Here is a 21,785-nt window from a genome sequence, read left to right as displayed (position 1 = left end):
ACTCATTTTAATTCAAGTGGAAGCATTCAAATGTGTCCCACTGAATTATGTATTCTGGAGAATTACCATGGCAGCTGCAGAGAGAAATCACTGTTGTTCCTAGAGAAGACAGTCCCCTTATACATATATAAGGTTTTCCACCAAGGAAAGAAATATACATATATATATATTAATTTTTATTACAATTTTTAAGGTTGTTATTTTTCAGATAATGCTAACTTATAAAGAATATTTGTAAAATTCAGAAACATAAAATGAAGAAAACTTACATCATTCATTATCCTAGGATCTGAGGATAACTACTACTTGGTATGCACCAAGTCTTTTTTCTTATGTATTTTTGTGTGTGTGTGTGAGAGAGAGAACAGGTGAGGAATACAGGGAGAGGGAGACAGAATCCCAAGCAGGCTCCACATTCAGCACAGAATCCCACTCGGGGCTTGATCTCATGACACTGAGACTGTGACCTGAGCCGAAATCAAGAGTTGGATGTTTAACCAACTGAGCCCCCTAGGTGTCCTTTTTCCTAAATATGTTTTACATGGCTGATATTTTACTTTTTTTCTCATTTCACATTATAACATGAATTTTCCCAAGCTCTTCATAAATACCTTTTGATGACTGATACAACAATAAAACATTGTGGAGTATTCTGGTTCTTTTTCAATATTTTACAATTATAACAAATACACTTTGGTGAACATTTTTAGGCATGAAACTTTTTTCTACCTATTTGATGTTTTTTCATGCAAACTAACACAACAAAACTTAGCTATAAATGAGGTCATATTAACCACGTAACCCAAATTCCCCCCTACTCTTTTACTTTCTCCTGACAACACAGACTTCAACCACCCATAAATGCTCCCAGGCATATTTTGGAATCTTAAGAGGAGTCTCTTATGTGTTTTGGAACAAGGTGACAACCACTGTACCCTACCTCTGCCCACTCCCGAATTTCCACTATACCTGCAAGGCAATGCAAGGTAAAACAATCAGTGAATTAAGGTTCCTTCCTATTTCCAAGTAGGGGCTTGATGTGGAAGTGGGATACATGCCCAGGTCCTCCCACTGCCCTGTGCCCTTCGATTTCACCAAATTCCTTCTGAAAGGGCTTCACCCTCTGCCTGCAGCTGCTCTCTGTCCAGAGCTTTCAGTTCTGTGCCCAGGTCTAAGTTGGGAAGCATAAACTATCCTGTCTTCTCTACGTGTCTACCCAGGGGCATACATGCAAGATTTCCTTATTTGTTCCCCTCTTTCCATGCAAGTAAATCTGCAGCCCTCTAACTATTCTGATCATCAGAAACAACCAGACATTTTATCAAGGTTTAGGACAGATGCTTAGAAATGTAATTATAGGGGATTCCTGGGTGGCTCAGCCGTTTGGCACCTGCCTTTGGCCCGAGGTGTGATCTTGGAGTCCCAGGATCGAGTCCCACATTGGGCTCCCTACATGGAGCCTGCTTCTCACTCTGCCTGTGTCTCTGCCTCTTTCTGTCTCTCATGAATAAATAAATAAAAATCTTTAGAAATTTAATTACAATAGGATAATTGGGTAATGGGTATTAACCCTCAAGGGCATGTGTGTGATGAGCACTGGGTGTTATACACAACTAATAAATTATTGAACACTACATCTGAAACTAATGATAATTGAATTTAAATTTTAAAAAGCAATGTAATTACAAGGTTGAAGTATACAATGTTTGAGATTCTTAATATATGTTGCTAAATACCTTGTACCAGTTTATACACCAACCAGTGGGTGTGAGCAACCCATCAGAACCCAAGGGTTAAATGAAATAACCTAAGTTCACCGATGTTTACAAGGACAGGCTTTCTGGAAAAAAGTGAGTCTTGAATTAGGTTTATTAAAGAAGAAAGGGTATAGTTTGAAATAAGGGGCATCCTGAGGCAAAGCAGGTGATATACAAAGATCAGTGGTTGGAGAAGAGAATATGGGGAAAAGTGTACAAAGGATCATATAAGCAGATTTGCATAAGTAAATCCAAACCAGGATTAGAATAAAATGTAAAAATTCCAAAATTTTAATTTTTATAAAAAGTAACTGGCCACTAGTAGTCAGGGAAACGCAAATCACGACCACAATGAGATACCATTTTATACTATTCAATTGGCAACAATGAAGAATTCTGACTGAACCAAGTGTTGGAGAGGATGTGAATAAATAGGATCGTTTATATACTATCAGGGAAGGCATGCAAAATGGTACAATCACGTGGGAAAACAATTTGGTATCATCTTCTAAGGTTAAACATTCACTTAACTTCAACCAAAAAATTCCAAAAGAAATTCTTACATGAAAAAAATAAATAAAAAATAAAAATAAAAAAAATAAATTCTTACATGTCCCTGCAGACATATAAAAGAAAGTTCTTAGCAGTACTGTTTATAATAGCAAAAACATGGGGGAGGGCAGCCCTGGTGGCTTAGCGGTTTAGCACTGCCTTCAGCCCAGGGCCTGATCCTAGAGACCTGGGATCGAGTCCCACGTCAGGCTCCCTGCATGGAGCCCACTTCTCCCTCTGCCTATGTCTCTGCCTCTCTCTCTCTCTTCCTCATGAATAAATAAATATTTTTTAAAAACATGGGGGGAAAAATCCAAGCTTTCAATTCAATGCTGTAATAAAGTTATACAATGAAATAATATTCATCAGTTGCATATGAATGAACTACAGTACATGTCATAATATGGTGACTCTTAGAAACATAATAAGTCAAAATATATTCAAATTCAAGGAGTCAAAATATATTCAAACTCAAAATATATTCAAACTATGTTGTTTAGGAATCAATGTATATGTGTATGATAAAGTTTTTTAGATAAATAATGAAAACTGCAAGGATCAGATGTGACTGACCTGTGATGGGGAGGAAGACAGATGAGACCAGTGGAGAGCATGTTATTGCTAGCAACAGTCTTGTTTGGGGGTGAGGAGGCTTCCTAAAGGTTTTATTATTAATTAAGTAATTAATTGGAACTTGGAGTCAAGGCTAATGGTCTGAGGAAGACATGGTCTAACACAGGCCTGAAAGAATCATTCCCTCTGCACAGAATTTATACCACAGCTCAAGCAGTTAAGGCAGAATTAACACAACTGATGACAAATCTGAACTTATGACAAGTCACTTTGTGTACTTTCCCCAACAACACTGAGTTTTAGTTGATTATGATGAGGAGTCCTGAAAGGCAGATGTGCTGTTCACAAAGCTCTTAATGTAGTGTGTTCTAGTGGAAAAAATTAAGCCAAACTAAGTTTGGGTATGTAGGCACTGTCCCCTAGTGGAATATGTAAAGAATATCCAGGTGGAAATGAGGTGAAGAAAGACTGCCAAGCAGTATACCAAGTAAATAAAAGTGAGCACACATTAAACAACATATAATAGAGAGGAGCCAAGATGGTGGAATTGTAGGGGTCCTCATTTCAGCTAGTCCCCTCAATTTAGCTAGATAACTATCAAGCCATCATGAACACATGAATTCAACCTGAGATATAAGAAAAGAATGGCTGAAACTTTACAAATATAAAAGTGCCCACTTTTTGCAAGGTAGGACTGAGGAGAAGAGAAATGGAGGGGATATATCAGAAGACAAACGGTGGGGGAGGGAGCCATTGTAAGCCGCCACAGAAAAATGATGCAGCCCTGGAGCTCAAAATCAGGACCTGTAGAAATCTGCTCCTGTGAGTTATCTCCCTGCCTGAAAGGTGCTCAGTGGTGAAGTGGGGCAGAATTGCAGGTTGGACAGGGTGGGTCTCAATATCCCTGGAGCCACAGAAAGAACAGGGGTGCCTGAGCCAGCAGAGTTCCCAAGCACTGGAGCAGGAAATGGGTTTAGGTCAGTAAGTCTGGGAGAAGGCTCAGCTTCTTGTGCCATAAACCACTAACTGCCAAGGGATCAGGTGACCACTCTCTGTGCTGGATCCCTACAAAGGACTGGAACACAGCACCTTTCTCTGGGAGAGGCAGAGCCGGCACACACTGTAGGGGTAAACACTTTCCATCCAAGAGCCCTGCAATGGACAGAAGCAGGGTGATCCTCCACTTTCGCTGGGAGGGGTGGGAAAGGTGTGCATACAAGCAGGCAAAAGCCCCACTAGGGCTCTGCAAATTGCACAAATCAGTGTCCCCCGCCTGCCCCCTCCCCCAGGATCTGAGTGGGTGGACACGATAGGAGTCTATAGTTTGGCACATGGCATTTTTTTTCTTTTTCCTTTCACTTTCAAAAGAGGCCCAAAAGAAACGAACTAGGGGTGGTGGAAGGGGAGGAGGGTGGGGGGTGGGGGTGACTGGGTGACGGGCACTGAGGGGGGCACTTGACGGGATGAGCACTGGGTGTTATTCTGTATGTTGGCAAATTGAACACCAATAAAAAATAAATTTATTATTTAAAAAAAAAGAGGTCCAAAAGACTCCAGGAACAAAGACCTCACATGGCAAACTGCATACACTGAGCCCAGCCACTTAGCAAGGGGCAGGGGCATCTCCACCCAGGCACAGACACCTGAGAATCAGCCCAGTAAGCCCCTCCCCCAGAAGACCAGCTGGAAGAACAGGCAAACAACAAGTTTACTGACAAAGCCTCGCTGGAAAACTCCAGGACTGAGGGAAAATAGTATGTAGAAATCAAGGTTTCTCTCTTATGATGTGTTTATATTTCAGGTTAAAATTTTCCAATATTTTTTTCTTTTCTCTCATCTCAGTTTAGTGTATTATCAATTCTTCAGTTTTAAGTTTTCTTCTTTTTTAACTTTGATATTTCACAATTACATGTTATACATAGATTCATTTCTTTTTTTTTTAATTTTTATTTATTTGTGATAGTCACAGAGAGAGAGAGAGAATGAGGCAGAGACACAAGCAGAGGGAGAAGCAGGCTCCACGTACCAGGAGCCCGACGTGGGACTCGATCCCGGGTCTCCAGGATCGCGCCCTGGGCCAAAGGCAGGCGCCAAACCGCTGCGCCACCCAGGGATCCCCCATAGATTCATTTCTGGCTAACTTTTCACCATATTCAATTTTAATTTTATATATATATATATGTATATATTGCTTTTTTAATATAATTTTGGAATTTAGTACTTTCTAACAAACAGACTAAAATACACTCAGAACCAATTGGATCATTTTGGTCCACTCTGTGAGATTATATTCTCTCTCTCCACACTTCCCTGCATTTTTCTCTTTCTTTTCTTTTTTGTGGTGTTGTCTTTCTATATAAGTTTTGGTTTTTTTTATAATTTTGGAATTTAGTACCTTCTAACAAATGGACCAAAATACACTCAATCAAGGGGATCACTGTTTTGGTCCACTCTGTGACATTATATTCTCTCCCCCACTATTTCCCCCATTTTTATTTGTTTTTCTTTTTACTTGTATTTTTTTTTTTTACTTGTATTTTTTTATTTTATTTTCTGGTCCTTACCATCTTCAGAACTGTCTAGTGTGCATTTTGCTTGGGTGATGGTTGATATTTTTGACTCTGCTCACTTGTACATCATTCTGCACTGGAGAAAATGACTAGAAGGTAGAATTCACCACAATTTTAAGAAAAAACCAGAGGTAATACTCTCTTCCACAAATCTAATGGATATGAAACCAAGTAAAATGTTGGATATGGAATCAGGATTACAATTATAAAGTTACCAGTTGGGCTTGAAAATAATCATATAAGACTCTAGAGAATGTCTTAGTGCAGAAATGAGATCTAATCAGGCTGAAATATTTTTAAAAACCTATGAAATGCAATCTAAGCTAGATGCTCTAACAGCTAGGGTAAATGAAGCAGAAGAGAGAATAAGTGACTTAGAGGACAAGTTGATGAAAAGGAAGGAAACTGAGAAAAATAACTAAGAGTCCATGAAGAGAGGCTCCAAGAAATGTGTTAGTTAGAAAAACAATAATAATTCCATATTATTGGAATTCCTGAGGCTGCAGAGAGAAAGAGGACCAGAAGGTATATTTGAGCAAATCACAGATGAGAACTTCCCCAATCTGGAGAAGGAAACAGGCATTCACTTCCAAGAGCTAGAGAGGACATCTCCCAAAACCAACAAAAATTGATCAACACCCAGACATAATAGTGAAGCTTGCAAATTTCAGATAAAGAGAAAATCCTGAAAGCAACTCAAGACAAGAGACTCTTAATATACGAGGAAAAATATTAGATTGACAGAAGACCTATCCTCACAGACCTGTCAGGACAGAAAGGGCTGGCATGATATATTCAGGGCACTAAATGAGAAAAATATGGAGCAAAGAATACTTTAACCAGCAAGTTTGTCATTCCTAGTGGAAGGAGAGAAAAGAGCTTTCAGGACAGACAGAAACCGAAAGAATATGTGACTACCAACCCAGCTCTGTAAGAAATATGAAGGGGGATCCTGTAAGTGAAGAGGGAGCCCAAAGAAACAGAGACAGTCTGCAGAAACAGGGACTGTACAGGTAATACAATGGCTCTAAATTCCTATCTTTCAATAGTTACAATAAATTTGAATGGGCCAAATGCTCCGGTCAAAAGACACAGGATATCAGATTGGATGAAAAAGCAAGACTCATCTTTATGGTATCTCAAAAAACTCATTTTAGACCTCAAGACACCTTCAGACTGAAAATGAGGGAGTGGAGAACCATTTACCATGCAAATGGACCTCAAAAGAAAGCTGAGGTAGTAATCCTCACATCAGATAAATTAGTTTTTATTTTATTTTATTTTTTTAAAGATTTTATTTATTTATTCATGAGAGACAGAGAGAGAGAGAGAGAGAGAGAGAGAGAGAGAGGCAGAGACACAGGCATTGGGAGAAGCGGGCTCCATGCAGGGAGCTCGATGTGGGACTTGATCCTGGGACTTCAGGATCACACCCTGAGCCGAAGGCAGGTGCTAAACCACCGAGCTATCCAGGGATCCCTAAATTAGTTTTTAAATCAAAGACTGTAGTAATAGATGAAGAAGGATACTATATCATACTTACAGGGTCTATCCAACAAGAACACCTAACAATTATAAAGATTTACGCTCCTAATATGGGAGCAGCCAATCATATCAGCCAATTAATAACCAAAGTAAAGAAACACATAAATAATAATACATTATTGGGGGATCCCTGGGTGGCGCAGCAAATAAAGCCTCAACCAAGCAGAAGAAGAGAGATAATAAAGATTGAGCAGAACTCAAGGAAATAGAGACCAGAAGAACAGTAGAACAGATCAATGAAAGTAGGAGCTGGTTCACTGAAAGAATTAATTAGATAGATAAACCCCTACCCAGACTTATTAAAGAGAAAAAAAGACTCAAATTAATAAAATCACGAATGAAAGAGGAGAGATCACAACCAACACCAAGGAAATACAAAAATTTTTTAAACGTATTATGAGTAACTATATGCCAACAAATTAGGCAGGAATGGGAAGAAATGGATGCATTCTTGGAAACCTACAAATTACCAAAACTGAAACAGGAAGAAATAGACAACCTGAACAGACCAATAACCATCAAGGAAATTGAAGCAGTCATCAAAAACCTCCCAAGAAACAAGAGTCCAGGGCCAGATAGCTTCCCAAAGGAATTCCACCAAACATTTAAAGAACAACTAATACCTATTCTATGGAGGCTATTTCAAAATATAGAAATGGAAAGAAAACTTCCAAACTTGTTCTTTGAGGCCAGTGTTACTCTGGCCTCAAAACCAAACAAAGACCCTACCAAAAAGGAGGTCCACCACAGCTTTTGCAGTGGGAGATGGTGGCCACTAGAGCCCGAGAGGGGAATTTTCCTCTGCCAGGATGGCTTCTAGAAGGTAAACTTTGAGCTTCAGTGAAAGGCATCAGAAATCAGTAGATATAAATCACTGCAAACAATTGTAATCACTAAGAAAGATATAGAATAATGTCAGGGGCCAGGTGATGCAGAATGAAAATAATGACTGCGTGGAGCACAAAGATTCCTCAGATTATTACAGAATGAACAATTTGAGTTGGATATGGAAGAGGCCATTCAAAAGGCAGAAGAAAACAAAAGACTGAGGAACTCCAGCTTGAACAAGAAGAAAAATTGGCTATGAAATTGGCAAAACTAAAACATGATAGTCTAACAGATAAAAAGATGAGGCGACAAGAGAAAACAGTATTAAGCTCAGAGAATTGAAGAAAAAATTAAAAGCAGCTTACATGAATAAAGAAAGGGCAGCTCAGATTGCAGAGAAGGATACCATTAAATATGAGCAAATGAAACAGTGTGCTGAAATAGCCAAAACCATGATGGAATAACATAAGAGAACAATAAAGGAAGAGACTGCTGCAGAGGACAAAAGAAATAAAGTAAAAACACGGTATTATCTGGCCTTAGAGAAACAACTTGAAGAACAAGAAAAGAGAAAGCAGGAAGTGTATGAGCAGTTCCTGAAAGAGACACTCATGATTGATGAAATTGTTTGGAAAATCTATGAAGAAGATCAATTGGAAAGACAACAAAAGTTAGACAAAATGAATGTAACTCAAAGGTACATAGAAGAGTTTCAGAAAGAAGAAGGAAGAAGTGTGATGAGATGGAAGAAAAAAACAGAAAAATCATAGAATTTGCCAACATGCAGCAACAAAGTGAAGAAGATCGGATGGGCAGCCCGGGTGGCTCAGCCCGGGTGGCTCAGCGGTTTAGCGCTGCTTTCAGCCCACGGCCTGATCCTGGAGACCTGGGATCAAGTCCCATATTGGGCTCCCTGCATGGGGCCCGCTTCTCCCTCTGCCTGTGTCTCTGCCTCTCTCTCCCTATGTCTGTCTCTCATGAATTAATAAATAAAATCTAAAAAAAATAAAAAAATAAAAAAAAAAGAGGGATCCCTGGATGGCGCCGCGGTTTAGCGCCTGCCTTTGGCCCAGGGCGCGGTCCTGGAGACCCGGGATCAAATCCCACGTCGGGCTCCCGGTGCATGGAGCCTGCTTCTCCCTCTGCCTGTGTCTCTGCCTCTCTCTGTGTATGACTATCATAAATAAACAAGAATTAAAAAAATAAAAATAAATAAAAATAAATTAAAAAAAGAAAGAAAGAAGATTGGATGGCAAAAGTTCAAGAAAACGAGGGAAAAAGGCTACAGCTTCAGAATATGCTGACTCAGAAACTGGAAGACATGCTGTGGCAACGTGAAGATTTGGAACAAGTGAGACAAGAATTATACCAGAAAGAACAAGCTGAAATACATAAGATGAAACTAAAAGAGAAAGCAGAAGAGAAATTGAGAAAGCAAAAGAAGTTGAAGCAAAATTTTATAGAATAAATGGCCATGAAGGAACTAGTTCTCCAGGCTGCCAAAAAGGAAGAGTAAACTTTTTGAAAGGCTATGCTTGCTAAGCTTGCTGAGGATGATCAGATAGAACTGATGAATGCTCAGAAATAAAGAATGAAGCAACTAGAACATAGGAGGTCTGTGAAAAAACTCACTGAAGAACGTCACAACCAGTCCCTTACAAACAACATGAACTGGAAGAATTGCAGTTGTAGCAAAGAAGACAAGGATGCATTAATGGAATTATTAAAGAAGACTAAAACTTCTTAGAGAACATGCTACAAAATTACTAGGATATCTCCCTTCAGGGGTATTTAAAAAAGAGAATGAAAAAAAAATAAATAAAATAAATAAAAATAAAAAAGAGAATGATATCAATATGCTTGGTGAAGAATTTAGAAAAAGGAATGGAATTTGTGAAGACAAGTGATACCATCAAGATTTGGTGGCAGCCTGGGTAGCTCAGCAATTTAGCCCCGCCTTTGGCCCAGGGCATGATCCTGGAGACCCGGGATCAAGTCCCACGTCAGGTTCCCTGCACTGAGCGGGGCACTTGACGGGATGAGCACTGGGTGTTATGCTATATGTTGGCAAATCGAACTCCAATAAAAAAACACACAAAAAATTGGTAAAACATGGATTGTTTTTACCGCTAGATGTCACTATAACTTTCGTTTTATGGATTCACTATCACTGAAATGTAATCTATTTGGATTTTCTAAAAGCATCTCTGTAATTCATGATTTGTAAACAATTATAAGAAAATATTTGCTTTCTGATTTTAAAAATTACAGAATATTTTTAGCTGCAAAATTGATTTTAGTCAAACTCTTGTACTGATAATTTGAAGATCTGAGTTCCATACCACATCACAACCTCCATATATAAAAATACATTATGGACCAAACCCAGGAAACTAATTTCTCCATACAACTTGTGCTGCTTAGAGCTTCTCCTGCATCTTCATTCAGACTATAGCTCCATAAGTATTTGTGTTTTAGGAACCTTACTCCTGGAATAAAGGGGAAAGGAGAGAAAATGAGTGGGAAATATCAGAGAGGGTAACAGAACATGAGAGACACCTAACTCTGGGAAATGAACTAGGGGTGGTAGAAAGGGAGGTGGGCGGGGGGTGGGGGTGACTGGGTGATGGGCACTGGGGGGGGACACTTGGTGGGATGAGCACTGGGTGTTATGCTATATGTTGGCAAATCAAACTCCAATAAAAAAATATACAAAAAAAAAAAAAAAGAAAAGAAACTCAACATGCTAAAAAAAAAAAAAAAAAAAAAGGAACCTTACTTCCCATATTTGGCCAAAGTATCTTTTTCTTTATACTATAAAGAAAGAGAATGTTAAGACTGAGGAATTTCAAAGGGCTTTATTGTCAATAAGAACTTAACAGAATTTCTATCACACAAACTATCATTTATGAACTAAAGCTGAATATCTAGAACATAAAGGGCAGGTGGGTCACAAGAAAGAACCAAAAGTAAATTCTTATTATTTTACAAAATATTTCCTTTAATAATTACATGTCAATTCTGTATCCCCTAAATCTAAACAGGGATTTCTCCAGAGTTGCTTTGATTTCATTTGCTTTTCACCAACTATCTTCCTTACTTATAAAGAGTAAAAATAAATCATTATAACTTTAAATAAAATGTATATGGGTCACATAGTTATACAGACCTTAGTCTGTATACTTTTTTTTAAGATTTTATTTATTTATTCATGAGAGAGAGAGAGAGGCAGAGACACAGGCAGAGGCAGAAGCAGGCTCCATGCAAGGAGCCCGACATGGGACTCGATCCCAGGTCTCCAGGATCATGCCCTGGGCTAAAGGCGGCGCTACATCGCTGAGCCACCTGGGCTGCCCAGACCTTAGTCTGTATACTTTAATTATAAAGTAGATCATTTATGAATTTCCCCATTCAAGTGTCTTGATAAATTCCTCTTCAGTGAAAGACACCATCTTGGCAGCTTCAATATGTATCTGCGTCTATAACAGATCAATATTGTTTTAGTATTAAGAGTAGACCACAGAACAATAGGAAATTGATAAAGGTGTGTGTATAAATATGCTATCAAATTATAAGCTCTGTTGAAATGTGTACTCGAATTCCAACAAACATATTTGAAATAATTTTTTAAAAGACCCTATCAAAACGAACTAGGGGTGGTGGAAGGGGAGGTTGGCGGGGGTGGGGGTGACTGGGTGACAGACACTGAGGTGGGCGCCTGACGGGATGAACACTGGGTGTTATTCTATATGTTGGCAAATTGAACACCAATAAAAAATACATTTATAAAAAAAAATAAAATAAAAGCAAAGCCAACTTAAAAATAATAAATAAATAAATAAATAAATAAATAAATAAATAAATAAACCCTATCAAAGGCAGCCTTGGTGACTCAGCGGTTTAGTGTCGCCACCTTTGGCCCAGGGTGGGATCCTGGGGACCCAGGATCAAGTCCCATTTCGGGCTCCCTGCAGGGAGTCTGCTTCTCCCTCTGCCTGTGTCTCTGCCTCTCTCTCTATGTCTCTCATGAATAAATAAATTTTTTAAAAGACCCTATCAAAAAGGAAAATTAGATACCAATGTCCCTGATTAACATGGATGTCAAAATACTCACCAAGAAGAGGATGCGGAGAAAAGGGAACCCTCTTACACTGTTGGTGGGAATGTGAAATGGTGCAGCCACTCTGGAAAACTGTGTGGAGGTTCCTCAAAATGTTAAAAATAGACCTGCTCTACGACCCAGCAATTGCACTGTTGGGGATTTACCCCAAAGATACAGATGTAATGAAACGCCAGGACACCTGCACCCCGATGTTCATAGCAGCAATGTCCACAATAACCAAACTGGAAGGAGCCTCGGTGTCCATCGAAAGAAAAATGGATAAAGAAGATGTGGTTTATGTATACAATGGAATACTACTCAGCCATTAGAAATGACAAATACCCACCATTTGCTTCAACGTGGATGGAACTGGGGGGTATTATGCTGAGTGAAATAAGTCAATCGGAGAAGGACAAACATTATATGGTCTCATTCATTTGGGGAATATAAATAATAGTGAAAGGGAATAGAAGGGAAGGGAGAAGAAATGGGTAGGAAATATCAGAAAGGAAGACAGAACATAAAGACTCCTAACTCTGGGAAACAAACTAGGGGTGGTGGATGGGGAGGAGGTGGGGGGTGGGGGTGAATGGGTGACGGGCACTGAGGGGGGCACTTGACGGAATGAGCACTGGGTGTTATTCTGTATGTTGACAAACTGAACACCAATAAAAAAATAAATTTATTATTAAAAAAATATATATATATACTCACCAAGATATTAGCCAATAGGATCCAACAGTACATTAAAAGGATTATTCACCAAGACCAAGTGGGATTTATTTCTGGATTGCAAAAGTGGTTCAAAATTCACAAATCAATCAATATGATAGATCACATTAATAGAAGACAAGAACCATATAATCCTCTCGATGCAGAAAAAGCATTTGACAAATATAGCATCCATTCCTGATGAAAAACTCTTCAAAGTGTAGGGATAGAGAGAACATACCTCAATACCTTAAAAGCCATATGAAAAGCCCACAGCGAGTATCATTCTCAATAGGGAAAAACTGAGACCTTTTTCCCTAAGGTCAGGAACACAACAGGGATGTGCACTCTCACCACTGTTGTTCAACATAGTACTAGAAGTCCTTCCTCAGCGTCAGACAACAAAAAGCAATAAACGGTATGTCCAAATGGCAAAGAAGAAGTTAAACTCTGACTCTTCAGAGGTGACAAGATGCTGTGTATGGAGAACCCAAAAGACTCTACCCTAAAATTGCTAGAACTCTTACAGCAATTCAGCAATGTGGCAGGATATAAAATCAAAGCACAGAAATCAATTGCATTTCTGTACACTAACAATGAGGCTAAAGAAAGAGAAATTAAGGAATCGATCCCATTTTCAATTGTGCCAAAATCTGTAAGACACCCAGGAATAAACCTAACCAAAGAGGTAAAGGATCTATACTCTAAAAACTACAAAAAGCTTATGAAATAAATTGAAGATACAAAGAAATGGAAAACACTTTATGCTCACGGATTGGAAGAATAAATATTGTGAAAATGTCTATGCTACCCAGAGCAATTTACACATTCAATGCAATCCCTATCAAAATACCATGAGCTTCAGCGGTTTAGCGCCTGCCTTTGGCCCAGGGCGCGATCCTGGAGTCCCAGGATCGAGTCCTGCATCGGGCTCCCAGCATGGAGCCTGCTTCTCCCTCCTCCTGTGTCTCTGCCTCTCTCTCTCTCTCTATGTCTATCATAAATAAATAAATAAATAAATAAATAAATAAATAAATCTTTAAAAAAAATACCATGAGCTTCCTTCACAAATAATCTTAAGATTTGTTTAGAACCAGAAAAGATTCCAAATAGCCAGAGCGATGGTGAGAAAGAATACCAAACCTGGGTATCACAATGTTCTCATATCACATCATATCATATCATAATATAGCTACTTTACAAGGCTGTGGTCATCAAGACAGTGTGGTACTGGCACAAACACATACACATAGATCAATGAAACAGAATAGAGAACCCAGAAATGGACCCTCAACTCTATAGTCAAGTAATATTCAACAGAGAAGGAAAGAATGTCCAATGGAAAAAAAGTCTCTTCAACTAATGGTGTTGGGAAAAGTGGACGGCAACATGCAGAAGAATGAAACTGGACCACTTTCTTACACCATACACAAAAATAAACTTAAAATGGATGAAAGATCTAAATGTAAAATAGAAATCCATCAAAATCGTACAGGAGAACACAGGAAACAACCTTTTTGACCTCAGCTGCAGCAACTTTTTGGAAGATGTGTCTAAAGGCAAGAAAAACAAAAGGAAAAATGAACTATTGGGACTTCGTCAAGATAAAAAGCTTCAGCACAACAAAGGAAACAGGTGAAAAAACTAAAAGGCAACCTACAGAATGGGAGAAGATATTTGCAAGTGACAAATCAGACAAAGGGCTAGTATCCAAAATCTATAAAGAACTTATCAAACTCAACACCCAAAAAACAAAAATTACAGTCAAGAAATGGGCAGAAGACCTGGACAGATATTTCTCCAGAGCAGACCTACACATGGCCAACAGACACATGAAAAATGCTCCGTATCACTTCCCATCAGAGAAATACATATCAAAACCACAGTGAGATACCCCTCAGGCCTCTCAGAACAGCTAAAGTGAACAACTCTGGAAACAACAGATGTTGGTAAGGATGTGAAGGGGAACCGTCTTACACTGTTGGTGAGAATGCAAACTGGTGCAGCCACTCTGGAAAAACAGTGTGGAGGTTCCTCAAAAAGTTAAAAATAGAGCTACCCTCTGACCCAGCAATTGTACTACTGGGTATTTATCCAAAGGATACAAACATTGATTTGAAGGTGCATATGCACCACAATGTTTATAGCAACAATGTCTACAATGGCCAAACTATGGGAAGAGCTGAAATATCCATCAACAGATGACTGGAAAAAGAAGAAGTGAGATAGATGATATAGAAATAGAAATAGAAATAGATATATAGATATATAATGGAATATTACTCAGCCACTAAAAATGAATACTTACCATTTACATCAACATGGATAGAACTAGAGGGTATTATGCTAAGCAAAATAAGTCAGTCAGAGAAAGACAAATACCATCTGATTTCACTCATATGTGGAATTTAAGAAATAGAACAAATGAACATTGGGGAAGGGAAGGAAAAATAAGATAAAAACAGAAAGGGAAAAAAAACATGAGAGACTCTTAACTATAGGAAACAAACTGAGGGCTGCTGGAGGGGAGGTGGGGGAGGATGGGGTAATTGGGTCATAGGCATTAGGAGGGCACTTAATGTAATGAACATTGGATGTTATAAGCAACTGATGAATCACTAACCTCTACCACTGAAACTAATTATATAGTATTTGTTAACTAAATTGAATTCATTTTTTAAAGATTTTTTATTTATCTATTTATTCATGAGAGACAGAGAGAGAGAGAGAGAGAGAGAGAGACAGAAACACAGGCAAAGGGAGAAGCAGGCTCCATGCAGGGAGCCCAATGTGGGACTCCAGGATCACGCCCTGGGCCGAAGGCAGGCACCAAACTGCCAAGCCACCCAGGGATTCCCCTAAATTGAATTTAAATTAAAATTTTTTTAAAGAGAAAAGAAAAGCAGGTCTCCGGACCAGCAACATCAGCATTTTCTGGCAGTCTATTAAAAAGCATTTGTTAGTCCCCACTCAGGCCTATGGAATTGAATCTGCAGTTCGACAAGATTTCTGGCTATGTACATATGCCTTAAAGCTTTAGAAAATGTTCTAGACAGCAAGTACTAAAGAAGCTTAGGATGTCAAGGGTTGACCAGTGACATACAGGATTCAATGCCAGATGACAACCTTTTAATTAGTTACATGAAAATTGTTCTGTGTTAGTTTCTCTAAAAGTGCATGATTTCCTGGTTGTTTTACTTGCATTTAAGGAAGTCATTAGTGAAAACCTCATGTTGCTTATTTGTAAAGATATGGAAGATACAAAGCTTTTGGATGCAGGTCTAGCGGTACCAACCAACTTTCCATACTTACCCATTTTACAAGTATTCCACACTCTGCCATTGGGAGTAAAAGCTGCTACAGCCAGCCTTGACACAAATTTGGCAACATGTATTACAACCTCAACAATGATCAGTCAACACCTGTCATTTCTGCCAGCCCACTGCCCCGCCTTTAGGTAGCAAAATCACCTTTTCTTTTAAAAAAAAAAAAGATGAATGGATAAAGAAGATGTGGTTTATGTATACAATGGAATATTCCTCAGCCATTAGAAACGACAAATACCCACCATTTGCTTCAACGTGGATGGAACTGGAGGGTATTATGCTGAGTGAAGTAAGTCAATCGGAGAAGGACAAACATTATATGTTCTCATTCATTTGGGGAATATAAATAATAGTGAAAAGGAATATAAGGGAAGGGAGAAGAAATGTGTGGGAAATATCCAAAAGGGAGACAGAACATAAAGACTCCTAACTCTGGGAAACGAACTAGGGGTGGTGGAAGGGGAGGAGGGTGGGGGGTGGGGGTGAATGGGTGATGGGCACTGAGGGGGGCACTTGAGGGGATGAGCACTGGGTGTTATTCTGTATGTGGGCAAACTGAACACCAATAAAAAATACATTTATCATATAAAAAAATAAAAATAAAAATAAAAAATATCTCCATTTTCATACTTTGATGATTAGGTAGAGCTCATCCCAACTGCTCACACCCACTCTCTGGCTCAAATATGATCCAGGTCTGCCCTCATGGTGTCCTGAGTGGCTGTTTTAGCAATGGTCATGTGATCTAATCAGAGCTGATCATCATCAACCCTTAGACTTGTCAGATGGCATTCTGAGCTGGGAAAACATAAATCAGATCATCCTTCCTACAAAAGAAAGAAAATCCACCAGCCAAAGAAGAGCCACTAACAGGAAACAGAACCAAGAGATGGGAAAGAATCTGAGACAGAATTCTGAGGCCAAGAGAAGCCCTCAAGCTGCCCCCCCACCAAATTTCTCCACTCAGGCTCTCTGCTGATTTGGTTTTTGTTTTGTTAACATTTTATTCATTCATTAATTCATTCATTAATTCATTCATTTGAGAGAAAGAACACTTCAACACAAGCAGGGGGAGGGCCAAAGGGAGAAGAAGCAGCAGACTCCCCACTGAGCAAGGAGCCTGACCCAGGACTCGATCTCAGGACCCCAGGGTCATGATTTGAGCTGAAGGCAAACACTTAACTGACTCAGCCACCAGGTGCCCCTCCTCAGCTGTTTTTAAAATTGCTTTGCGGGAAGCCTGGGCAGCTCAGTGGTTGCCTTCAGCCCAGAGAATAATCCTGTAGTCTTGGGATAGAGTTCCACATCGGGCTCCCTGGAGTGTGCTTCTCTCTTGGCCTATGTTCTGCCTCTGTCTCTCATGAATAAATAAACAAAAACTTTAAAAATAAAATAAAATTACTTTGAAAAAGCTTTCTGGGGCACCGGGGTGGCTCAGTGGTTGAGCGTCTGCTTTTGGCTCATGGACGTGATCCCAGAGTCCCAGGACTGAGACCTACATCAGACTTCCTGCGGGGAGCCTGCTTCTCCCTCCGCCTATATCTCTGCCTTTCTCTGTCTCTCATGAACATATATAAATAAACTCTTAAAAAAATAAAAGGAAGAAAGGAAAAGCTTCCTGTTACTTGTAGCTGAAAGAGTACCAATTAATACTGATTAAGAAAATAGTTGATGGGTGGAATAGGTGATGGGGATTAAGGAGTGCACTTGTTTGTGATGAGCAGTGGATGATGTATGGAATTACTGAATCACTATATTGTACACCTGAAAGTAATATAAAACACTATGTCAATTATACTGGAATTAAAATAAAAACTTAATAAATAAAAAATAATCAGAGATACATATAAAGATCTATTTAAGAGATTCATTTTTATGGCCTATTTTCCTTACGCGTTTTACAAATAAAATGAAACACTGATGAGGAAAAGCAGCATTTAGGAGAGTGAAATCACTCTATTACCATTTTGTCTGTTCTTTTAAATATCTTTTTGTTCCTCCTTAATTAACATTAGATGATATTTCAAAGGGGGATTTTTTTGTTGTTGTCAACTGACAAAAAAAATAAAAGGATGCTTTCAAATCTAAGAGCTAAAGCACTACTTACATTGGCCAAAAGAAAAAAAAAATTCAACAATAAAAGTTAAGTAAATTATGACACACTAATAAAATGAAATACTATAGTGACATTAAAATCATTTTAGACTAAGAAAGATGGGAAAATGACTAATATTTCACTGAATAAAAAAGAAATTATTAAAAAAATCACATGGTATTAACTTAATTTTTTAAACATAAATAGAACTAAGAGAGAGAGGAAAGCCTGGATGAAATATGCCAAAAATGTCATTAAAAGTGATTCTCACTGGTGGGATTACAAATCATTTTTAAAAAATTATTTCTCTTAATTTCCAAACTTCTTGTAATTAATTAATATGCAATTTTAAAATAAGCAATAATTCATTTAGGGGACAGATTTAATATCTCTTAAAGGAACTTTTTGGCAATAGTGTTCCTATTCCAAATTCCAAAAAATTAACAAGTTAAGAATGAGAAGAATTGTTAGAATTTCTTTTTCTTAATTCTTTTACAAAATGTAAAGCAAACGTGAAAATCTGAAATTGGAAAACACCTAAACATATAATTGGCATATATTAATAAATCAAGTTAAATGACCCAGATTATGACCTCTTTTACTTGGCATTTATTTTCAACAGTCATAAGCAGTCTTAATAGTCTCTTCACCTGGCTGGCTCAGTCAGTAGAGCATGGGACTCCTGACCTTGGGGTTGTAAATTCAAGCCTCATGTTGGGTGCAGAGATTACTCAAAACAAAAAAAAAATTAAAGGGACGCCTAGGTGGCTCAATGGTTGAGCATCTGCCTCCAGCTCAGGATGTAGCCCCGAAGTCCTGGGATCAAATTCCGCATTGGGCTCCCCACAGGGAGCCTGCTTCCCCCTCTGCCTGTGTCTCTGCCTCTGTGTCTGTGTGTGTGTGTCTCGTGAATAAATAAAATCTTTTAAAAAAATAAAAAATATTAAAAAATAAATAGTCCCTTAATAAATTAAATAAATAAAAAATAGTCTCATAGTCTTATAAGGCTCATCCTGAAGGGTTTAAACTAAGAAAGAAATGATGGCAGCTGGCAATTCCTTGAGCAAGAAATAGGATTCTAAGACCACACTGAGGGAAATCTGATGAAACAGAGTAGAACAGGACCAGCCTGTGTTTTCCAGAGACATTGTTCTATACTCCACTAAGCCCTCAAAACTATTTATGTCAGCCCAATATAGCAGTAAAACCCAGTGAAGAGTATCATTTGGGTAAGCTGGCAGGTCAGATTCCAAAAGGGCAATCGTCAGAGCTGATCATAGAGGGGAAACAGGTAGGTGTGGCTACAAAAGGAAGGAAAATGAAACCTAGAGGTCTAAGAAGGTTGGATAAAGGCAGAGTGATCAGAGAACATGCGGTTGAACTAAGAAGGTGGCAAGAAGCATCAACCAGAGAAAAAAAGATGGTTTTATTTCAAGGAAACTGAATTTTTAAACTCAAGCCCTGACTCAAAAAGTTTGCTCCAACATAGGATTTTTAGGGCAGTGAAATTATTCTGTATGATACTATAATGGTAGATACTCGTCATTATACATTTGTCAAAACCCATATGACACCAAGAGTGAACCATGTTGTAAAGTATGAACTTTTGGTGATAATGATGGTGTCACCGTAGGCTCATTAATTGCAGCAAATGTATCACTCTGGTGCCAGGTGTTAATAATGGTCTCGATGTGGCAGAGGGAGGGAATGATCTGTGGGAACTCTGTACCTCCCAACTTTGTTCAACTTTGCTGTGAACCTCAAATTGCTCTAAATACAGTCCATTATTTTTTAAATGCTTTTTGGTTTCAAAGAACTAAACTAATTTGGCCCCCAACCTCCCTCAAATTTTTATCCTTAAAATAAGTAGGAGATGTGAATGATAGAAGCAGGTCTAAGTCCACCATCACTGTGGCCACAGAATCAATCAGTCTTCCAAGAAACATCAAAAAAATGTGATGCAGGAAAACTGAGTGGTCTGGGTCTCTACCTGGGCTGGGCTCTTCACCACAACTAGGCTCTCCAGTCAGGAAAACTGACTGTCTTTAAATGGCCTAAAAGGAACAAAATTAACATGCCTATGACATGATACAAACCATATCACAGTCTTCCAAATCCAAATCATCATGGCAACAACAAATTTAGGCCTTATCCTTAATCATGTGTTTTGCTTCTTGAGTAGTGGTGATGTGCTGTGTACACCGCTTAGAGCACACCAGATGAAATCCCAAATAAGACGGAATGAATCTTGAGACTACTCTCTCCAAAAGAATCAACTCATGTGGAAGGCATTAGGATTTATCTTCTTTGAGGCTGTGTACATGTTAAGTATTTCCCCTTTGCAAGCCCATCATTGTGTAAAAGTGCCAAAAGCACAACATTATTAATAGTGAAAAAAGGAAAAAAAAAAACTTTTTTTAAAGTTCTTTGATAGTGCTCCATAAATCAAGATGGAACTGCTCTCCTACTCCCTCCTACTTATTTTGTTCCTATGAACACATTAGATAGCCTAGGTATCTAGATCTAAACCTCCTCCCCACCTCACTCTGCCACCACATAACACTATAAAGAAATGTTTTTAAACATTTGTCTTATTTAAGGGGCACCCAGGTGGCTCAGTTGGTTAAGCCTCTGAGTCTTGATCTTGGCTCAGGTCAGGATTGCAGGGTCCTGAGATTGAGCCCCCCCCCCCTTGGGCTCTGCACTCAGGGTGGAGCCCGCTTAAGATTTTCTCTCTCTCTTCCAATGCCCCTTCCCCCCTCTAAAAATTTTAAATAAAATACTAAGAAAATAACTGCTTTGTTTTTCTGGAGTAATTTCAAAGTATAACTACCTCACTGCTATAAAATATGCAGTTAAAGCTACTGCTTTAATTTTCCAACACTCTGAAACCCATATTTTCAAGAGTTATGGAATGAAGTTTTATGTTTCAATAGATCTAAATTTAGTTCTCTTCCAGGAAAAAAAAGGCAAAGAGGTTGGAGGAAGATCAAGATTAAAATACTCTGATTTGCACATTTTGACAAAATCTTTCAAATTTCTCAATATATACACCCGCTGACTGAGCAATTCCACCTCTAGGAATTTTTCACAAATATATTTGTATATTCACATGAATGTGTACATAAAATGATATCCACTGCTGCATCATCTATACCAATAAAAACTGGAAACAACCTAATGTCTATGAATTGTTTAAATAAGTATCATGTACCAATTTTTCTAAATGAGGTTGATGTATCTATGTTTTGCTATGAAAAGAGGTCCATCGTATACTGTTGAGAGGGAAAAGGCAAATTACAGAACAATTTTAACGACTTGTCTGGATGAGAATTTAGCGCCCAACTTGCCTCAAGTTCCACGAGACAGCCAAACGTCCGCTTCGAAGTTCGATGCTAGGGAGCCTCGAAAAAGCCTTCTCTGCTCTTGCCTGCAGCGAGCTCGCCAAGACGCCGCTGGGAGCGCACGGCCGGACGGCGCCCTGCGTTCCCGGCGCAGCTCGAGCCCGCGCCCGCGCCCCCGCCCGCCCCGCCCCGCCCCGCCCCGCCCCGCCCCCTGCGGCCGCGCAGCTTTCGTTTCCCGCAGAACCGAAAGCGAAACTCAGCGAGGGGCGGGCTGCGCAGGCGGCCTCCGCGTGTGGGGCACGTCGCGCCCGGGACGCCCCGCCCTCCCCGGGGGCTCGGGGACCCGGCGACCGCCGTCCTGGGGGGCTGCTGAGGCGACCCC

The 21,785-nt window shown here is 39.2% G+C and overlaps 1 protein-coding gene and 1 pseudogene across 8 annotated transcripts in view; one reads left to right on the top strand and one right to left on the bottom strand.

Moving 5' to 3' along the window:
• The window catches only part of USP18 (ubiquitin specific peptidase 18), a 75,681-nt gene extending 54,103 nt beyond the window's left edge, over positions 1 to 21,578 (bottom strand). For all 8 annotated transcript variants that reach the window (XM_049102497.1, XM_035706945.2, XM_035706950.2 and 5 more), the window contains exon 1: positions 21,410 to 21,578. The gene's annotated coding sequence lies outside the window, so the exon portion shown is untranslated. The remainder of the gene's footprint in view (positions 1 to 21,409) is intronic.
• Positions 7,807 to 9,732, top strand: LOC112668949 (meiosis-specific nuclear structural protein 1-like; annotated as a pseudogene).
• Positions 21,579 to 21,785: the final 207 nt, after the last annotated feature.

The sequence above is a fragment of the Canis lupus genome, chromosome 27 (assembly GCF_003254725.2).
Source record: "Canis lupus dingo isolate Sandy chromosome 27, ASM325472v2, whole genome shotgun sequence".
Lineage (NCBI taxonomy): Eukaryota > Metazoa > Chordata > Mammalia > Carnivora > Canidae > Canis > Canis lupus.
Note: the sequence above shows the minus strand (reverse complement) of the source record. Positions and strands in the feature narration are given on the sequence as shown.